The 8,116-nt window shown below is 37.2% G+C and overlaps 1 pseudogene across 1 annotated transcript; it reads right to left on the bottom strand.

Annotated features, from left to right (window-relative positions):
* Positions 1-1,021: 1,021 nt before the first annotated feature.
* LOC106676316 (uncharacterized) lies at positions 1,022-5,266 on the bottom strand (annotated as a pseudogene). Its single transcript, XR_013098450.1, has 4 exons — positions 5,221-5,266; positions 4,945-5,134; positions 1,489-1,817; positions 1,022-1,375 (listed from the first exon to the last, which is right to left on the bottom strand). The product of XR_013098450.1 is annotated as an uncharacterized LOC106676316 (transcript).
* Positions 5,267-8,116: the final 2,850 nt, after the last annotated feature.

Below are 8,116 nucleotides of genomic sequence, written 5' to 3'. Positions count from 1 at the left end.
AGAGAGAGAGAGATGGAAGCAAAACAGTAAACAGTAAAAGTCAGAGTGCTGGTTCGGTCAATATTGTTGAACACAAAGCGCGGACCCGCCGACAGATCAGAATCAGCAAGCTGTCGGCTTTCAGCCCCGACTGTGAGAAAGGCGACATCTAACTGAGGAGATGAAAACAGAGAGAAACAAGTGAGACAGATAAAATGATAGACAGATAAAAGTATCATTAACTCACCATCAATCAGTGTGTCCTGGTACATGGTGAAATAGTGAGCAGCACAGGAACTCAGGGGGAAGCAAAAAAGCAATCGATGAGGTACAGCACAAATGCTACGGCAAGGACGAGGCAGGACGTCAGGTCATTCATATGTGTTCATTCATAGTTATGATGCCTTCAGTGAGAATCTACAATGTGAATAGTCATGAAAATAAAGAAAAAGCATTAAATGAGAAGGTGTGTCCTGGTAGTGTATTAAATACTAGTATTTCCGATGTTAATAAATGTGTTTTTGTTAACGTGAAAATATGGGATAGTCTGAAAGTGCAACAGATCACTTCAGAGGTTGCCAATAGTAAGCTTTAGTGTGTTTAGTGCTCTCCCTGCCAGTTGTGAATTCCTCTAAACCCCCAAAGTACACAAATGCAATTCATTCAAAGACAGGGAGTGTACAGATTTACAAGGACACTACATATGTTTGCAAAGAAGAAGAGTTACAACAACAGTCTTTGTGCTTTCAAATGACTGCACCTCTTCATAACACCACTGGCATACCAACACATTTATCGGCATCTTAAAATCACAACATTAGTAGTTTTTTTTTACTTAGAGGTGGAAACTATATTGCTGCTTCTGCACATGGAGCTTTGTCTCACTCTTGTGGAAAATCTGAGAATTACAATATCTTGGAGCACGAAGCAATTTTCTGAAGGATAAACATGGTGTTTATTATTATTATTATTATTATTATTATAGTAAAAATGGCCAGTATAATTTAAAAATTGGACTGGAATCTTACTTTTAAACAATCAAATGACAGGCGCTTATCTTAATCAATGTAGCTATGATACCATATAAGGTGATGATGATGAAAAAACCAATGAGGGTGAAAACCGCATTCCAGCTTTCCTCAGCTCATATCAGCATGCTCAATATCATCAAATAAATCACACTTCTTTTACTTGGGACAGGTCAAGGTGGCTCTGGACACTGAACTTTCCATCTGGGCATCTTTGGAGTCACTAGTGTTGTAGTTCAGCAGTTCTGTGTGTCCATTTGGAAACCCAGTGATGTTAATGGATACAGAACTGAAGCCAAAAACCAGGCACACAAGTTCATTAGAGCCCTGAAGCAAGTAGGCAGATGGTTGGCTGTAGATCACTGAGGCTGGAAAGATGTGCATTACAGTTTTAGTAATCAGTTAATCATTTTAATCAGTTTTGTTAAAATTAATATAATGGAAATAAAAAATTAATGTTAAATGCTAAACAGCAGCTCACCAAACACATCAGTTATGGTGGCTTCAACAAGTGCTTCAGATGACTCATGTGTGACAACACAGGAATACGTAGACCTTTTGTCTTCAGTTTTGAATATGTTTAGTCTGCTGCTCACAGAGTAAGAGCTGCTCCCTGAGTATTTCCATTGAGGACTGTTAACGTCATGCATGGATGGGAGAGTCTGGCCATCTTCTTCCCAGTGCACTATGATGTTTGCAGGGAAAACTCCAGACACTAGGCAAATAAGCGTTAGGATGTCAGACACTGAAACTTCAGAGGCAGTTGGTTGCATTGTCTTCACTGTTGGCACACAAAGGTCTTGAAAAACACTAAAGGGACAGAACCATAAAAATATAGTCACAACCAGAGGAACATGAAGTTTAGAAAGAGCTGTAATATATTTGTTACCTTTCTAACATTACCTCTGGTTTTGCTTATATGGTCTTCATTGCCCTGATTGGAACATGGATGTTTTCCTTCACAAAACCCTTGTTTATCTGCATCCCAATTTTCTGCTGACACATTAAGGAAGCTCTGTTGAGTCTCTGTCCCATTGTTGTAACTCACTGCAGGATTAGTTAGGACATAACAGTCAGGAATTTTGTTGCCAGCTGATTTCCAGGTGATGGAGAAATCTTTAAGACTAGGGGCAACCAGAAGACAGATAACAGTCACGGGTCCTTTGTTCTCAGGCTGCTACAGTGATGATGGTCCCTGAACATGAACCCCAACTAGCTGTGAGGATGATGGAGGTACTAAAAAAAAAACAAAAAAACAAAACAATTCTTAATGTGTATCACAATAATAGTGTTTTCACTTTACCTGTACAGAGACTGACATTTCTTGTGATATTTTTATTCAGAGATCTGTCAGATACTGTGCAAGAAAAGATCTTTCCTGTTTCCCACTCAGAGTGATCAATTATAAGTTGGCTGGTCACTCCAGCATGTCCATCTACACTCATGCTGATATCAGTGGTTGTTGATCTTTGCTGAGACTCGTTAAACCATCTAATATGATCATTGAAGACCCATCCAGAGCATAAGAGTGTCTGTGATCTTGACTCCTTACTTTTGACCAGAAGAAGCTCCACTAAAGTGAGACAAATCAGGGCATGAATTAATCTATTTAACAGAAACCATAAAGGGAAGCAAGAGTAGCTTTTACCAAAAATATAGATGGTAGAGTTTGCTCTCCTCTGCATGTTAAATGCTTTACTTGCTTCCAGTTGTGTTTTACTCTCTGCACATTTTTTTCATTCGTGGCGCTCCATTAATCAGCCAGGAAATCATGGCATCAAAATGAGTGTGGACCCGACAATATTTATAGTCTTCTCAGCAGATGTGACACACGTTTGCTCTCCTCTGCATGTTAAATGCTTTACTTGCTTCCGCCAACTCAAAATTTTTTTTTAACTTATAATAAGAGTTGTGTTTTACTCTTATTAGCTGTTTGTGGCGCTCCATTAATCAGCCAGGAGATCATGGCATCAAAATTAGTGTGGACCCAACATGTTCCTTGCACATTAGAGTCTGACGCTTAAGTCTTAAACTTGGGAATCTCCACATGAATGAAAGGTGAATTTCTGTGGAATTAAAGAAAAACATGCTAATTAATAAACTTTATCTTAAGACTGTTCTTAATTTGTTCAAGATATTCCTGCAAATGTGCATGTTGAATATGGGCTTTGAGACAGTAGCTGTACATACTCACTGTGACAAATGCTTATTGTCTTCTTATATTCAGTATAATTGTGATTAGCTTTGCAGGTAAAAGTTGATCCTTGTCCCCACACTGAGAGTTTGCTGCTCAGGCTGAAGGTTTTCTGCTCTGTCCCTTCACTTTGTAGCTTCGTTCTGCTTGGCTTCTTGTTTTGACTCAGTGGTGATTTGTCCTAAAACCACTCCAAAGCCAGTTCGTCTGGAAAAAAAGCCATTTAGCAGATGAGCCTTACTGGTGAGATTCCAAATTCCCAGTCCGAAACTGGGTACAATGTGATGTTTGGCGACACAATCCATGGCACTGAAATAAAGAAGAGATTAGTTTGATTTACATAACTCATTCTAAATATCATGTGTGAACACAACAAGGAAAAACATTAATCTTATCTAAGTTATACATACCTTCAGATTCTGGTAAATGCAGAACTCTTCAATTTCAGTTGTCATTAAGTTATGTTAGAGTTGTACTTTTACATTGTTTAGTGTTGTTCAGCAAGGCGAAAATAGGGCAGGAAGTCTGTTGCACAGTTGTTATGCATGATAAGGCAGAGTGATCAGGGCAAGCAGCAAGCGGAAGCATTGAGTAACAACCAGGTCTCAAAAAAGTACCAAAACACAGAAGTGAAAGAATGCAAAGAGCAACGGAGCATCACAAACAGCAGGTGTGAGGTGTGGTTATGCCAGTAAGAGAAACAAAGTGCAGATTTAAATTTCTCATATCAGTTTGCATGTGCACCACATCCATATTTTCTTATCAATTTTCCAAATATTTTAGTTCTCAAATCTTGTAATAATAGATTAAAATGCAACCAGTTGTAAAAGCTAACATTTTGCATTTTTGGTATCACATAAGCTGCTGATCCCAGCGCTGTGGATGTGGATTGGCCTGTATTTATCTAATAATAACAACTTTTAATGCTTTTTTTTTGTTTACTATATTTTAAGCATCTGTGTAAAGCATATGAATTATTCACTGTTGCTCTTTTCTTAGTGTAATTCTAGCAGCCACTGTCAACATCTGATCTAATATCTGATCTGATAAATTCTTCTCTAAATCTGATGTGAAGTTTTTTACAGAAGAAAGATTGCCAAGTGTGATTAGCGTTTATGCCACATGCAGTTTATTTTTCTGAATCATGTGTGAGTTTTAAACCACGGTCTGAAAGTTTTTTGAGTTACACAGTTTGCAGGACCATTAAGACCCAATTTAGCTGCTCTCGCTTCTTGTCTTTGGAAATTTGTCACTCTACAGGTTATAAAAGGAGACGATGTAACACAAATACATCCCTCAGTAGATAACTCACGCAGCAACAGTCTACAATGTTGAATCTTCTTGAATATCTCATTTTTACACTAACTAAAAGTTGGGATGAAGAAATTACTGTGTATTAATATTTACAAAAGTTCTGAAAATGAGAAAAACTAAAATACATAATTTTCTCTACTATACCAAACATTGATTAACAGATACATGTAAACAGGATAAAGACTATTGGATTTTGTACTGTTCAAGGAACTTCAGTTTGTAAATGTGAATTGAAGAATAAAATTTAGCTTTTTTTATTTATTCATTTTTGGTTTTCTGAGTTTTGTATAGTGTTTCTTCCTCTTGTATCACTGTGACTCTCGAGCACAATAATAAACAGCAGAGTCTTCAGTCTTCAGGCTGTTCATCTGCAGATACACCTGCTTTCTGCTGTTGTCTCTGGAGATGCTAAACCGGCCTTGGACTGACTGAGAGTAGTATTTGCTACTACCAGTACTAACTTCGGCAACCCATTCCAGTACTTTCCCAGGAGTCTGTCTGACCCAGTGCATATCATAGCTGCTAAATGTGAATCCAGAGGCTGTGCAGGTCAGTCTGTGGGACTCTCCAGGCCTTTTAATGACTGGTTCAGATTCTGTCAGAGTCTGACCATCAACACCTGTCAAAACAAACAAGAACATTGTCACCTGCTGTGAGTTGGAAAATCATTAAAAGAAATTCAGCTCAAAATGACTGAAACTATACCTCCCCAGAACAGTAAGATAATCAGCAGTCTGGCCGATATGTCCATTATGTTAAACTGTGAGTTCACTCCTGTCATTCACACTTCAGTCACAAGAGTATTCTTTAAAACCATCCAAGTTTTGCATTAACTCCTCCCCACAGAAAGGATATAGTGTTCATCCTTTTTTTCTTCTGATCCCCTATTTTAAATTCGATTATCAACAAGTAGTTGCTACCGTAAAGAGAACACAAATCAACCAGCCACACAGATGTTCCAGTCATGTCTGGATTAATGAATGTTTGTAGTTGTTTTCTACATAGAAGTGCATTAAAACATATTTGTCTCAAGATTGTTGAAGTCTTCAGTCAAATCACGTACTATGCTCATCTTAACTGAAGCATGTTTTTTAATATTGTGAGTAGTGCATCACTGCCATATATACAGTTACTTCCTTTAACACTGATGACAACTTGAAAGCATCAGTGGTCCAAGAGCTCCTCCTGTTGTTTGTTAATGTTAGAGCTGTTTAGACACTGAATGGTTTTTGTTCAAGTCCACTAGTGTTTTGTGTCACTGTGAGTCTCTGGCACAGTAATACACAGCACTCTCTTCAATTTGCACATTCTGTCCAGTTAGAATCACTGTGTTCCTGGAGGAGTCGGTGGAAATGCTGAACTTGTTTCTGAGTAAAGGACTGTAGTGAGGTGTGCTTCCAAAAGCTGCTCTTCCAATCCACTCTAGTCCTTTTCCTGGAGCCTGTCTATTCCAGTGAGTCCAATAGCTGTGCACGGAATAAGACACCTTACAGTGATGGTCAGAGGGTGACCTAAAAGCACACTCAAAGAGTCTGGTTGTGTCAGCTGTTCACACTTGACACCTGTTGAAAAAAGACGTGTTGTTGTAAATTATAACACAAGGAAGAAATGCTGGATATAACAAATCTACAGAGACTCACATCCAGCAGCTAAGAACACTAGCAGAGCTACAGACAACATATTGTTTGGTGTCTGTTGTGTTGTGAACTCTGCTTCACAATCTGATGTAAAGTTTTTATAACCCAGTAAGAGAGAAAACCTATGAGTTTGCATAGGATCATACACATCATAGCTGGTCTAACTGGAGCCAATCAAAGAGTGTGCGTGATACGTCTGTTATGCACCAACTTAGACCTACATAGGTACATTTTTATTTCACAATTCAGTATAACAGTAGTGAAACAACTGATTGTTTCATTGCCTTTAATATATCTGAAAACAATATAGTATTAAGGATTTTGTATTAAGGATCAGTGGATTGATACATTAAAGTGCTTTTTTTCTTCTTTTTGTAGACCATCTAGTAATTAAAAAGAATATTAAATAATATAAATTTTACATGTTTTGGTATTATTTCAAAAATCTTAAAACCTTATAATTGCTTACTAATGCTCTGGCTTGCTGGGATAAACCAGTGGTAGATCATTTTACCCAAAAGTACTTATTATGAGTGGTTTTTAAACAGTTATCATTTTGCACATTTTAAATTCACATTTAAAATGTGCAAAAATCTGCAGAAATCTGCAGAAATCAAAAACTGAAATCAAAAACTGTTCACAACCAAATGTCACTGAGTATTGTGATATCACTGGTTATAATTTTATCACCAATATTATTCTAATTGTACTGTTTTTAACATGTTATGAACAAAAAATAAATAAAAACGTGACAAACAAATTGATTTAGCAAATACTAAATTTAGAATTCTTCACATTCTGGTACAATTAAAACATGGAGATGGATATTTGAATACTGTATTCCATAAAAGATGAAAGATGGCTCTGTTTTAGTTACTTCAAAATAAATAATAATTAATGGAACAATACATTTGTAATGAAAAGTGTAGAATATTATGACATTAACATGTCAGATATACTAAAACATTCTTAAAATTGACATTGTTTTATATATTAAAATTATTTTAAAAGTAAAATTAAAGATAACACTTGATAAATGTCTGTCATATAGAGAGGATGACTCTAAGATTTTGTACAAACAGCTTCAGTCAGTCATTCTTTACACTGTTCATCTGCACATGTCTGTTGTTTTTCTGGAGATGGAAAACTGCCTTCACCTGAATAAACAGCAGAATCCTCAGTCCTCAGACTGTTCATCTGCAAATACACCTGCTATCTGCTGTTGTCTCTGGAGATGGTAAACTGTCCTTGTACTCCGGGCCAGTTCTAGACAGGCATATATGAGGGGGCAGACAGAAATGTAAAGGGGGCACAAGGTGGCAATGCAGGCGAGAAAGGTGTGGGGGCTGTGTGGGGTGCTCTGGATTCAGAGTTCCACAAACGATTATTTTGATAGTCGACTAGTCGCCGATTATTTTTGCGATTAGTCGACTAATCAGATCATGCATCCATTGGACGTAAAACGAACATCTTATTGCACCAGCATGCATCTGCTTTTATATAACTATCATTAGCTTACAGCTTGAAGTATGTGCTAACTAAAAAGGTATGTGCTAACTAAAAATAAAGACAAGATGGTAGTTTATTAAACTTTTAATGAAATTTGCAGATTGTCTCGTTGGAGTTTAATAAACTCAGTCGTCTGCTCCTTGCTATCTAAAATGTAACAGGACACTGGAGTAAATTCTTTACCACCTCACGCTTCTGTTTAATCAGTTTTCTGTTTGACATTTTTTCAGCTGTGTGAAACTTTAATCTCAGTCAAACCGATTTACTTGCTTTACTGATTTACTTGCTACTTATTCCTGCGTCTTTCAGGATCTTACAAAGCTTCAAACAACGCGCCAACTATTAAATTAGTCGTTGACGATTTTGATAGACGACGTAATCATGACTAGTCGACTAATTATGGCAGCCCTACTCTGGGTAACAGTTTTTGTCATGTAATTGGTTTGCACTTTGTC

Source organism: Maylandia zebra, linkage group LG4 (genome assembly GCF_041146795.1).
Source record: "Maylandia zebra isolate NMK-2024a linkage group LG4, Mzebra_GT3a, whole genome shotgun sequence".
NCBI classification, from domain to species: domain Eukaryota; kingdom Metazoa; phylum Chordata; class Actinopteri; order Cichliformes; family Cichlidae; genus Maylandia; species Maylandia zebra.
The sequence above is the reverse complement of the archived record's forward strand: the minus strand, read 5'-3'. Positions and strand labels throughout refer to the sequence as shown.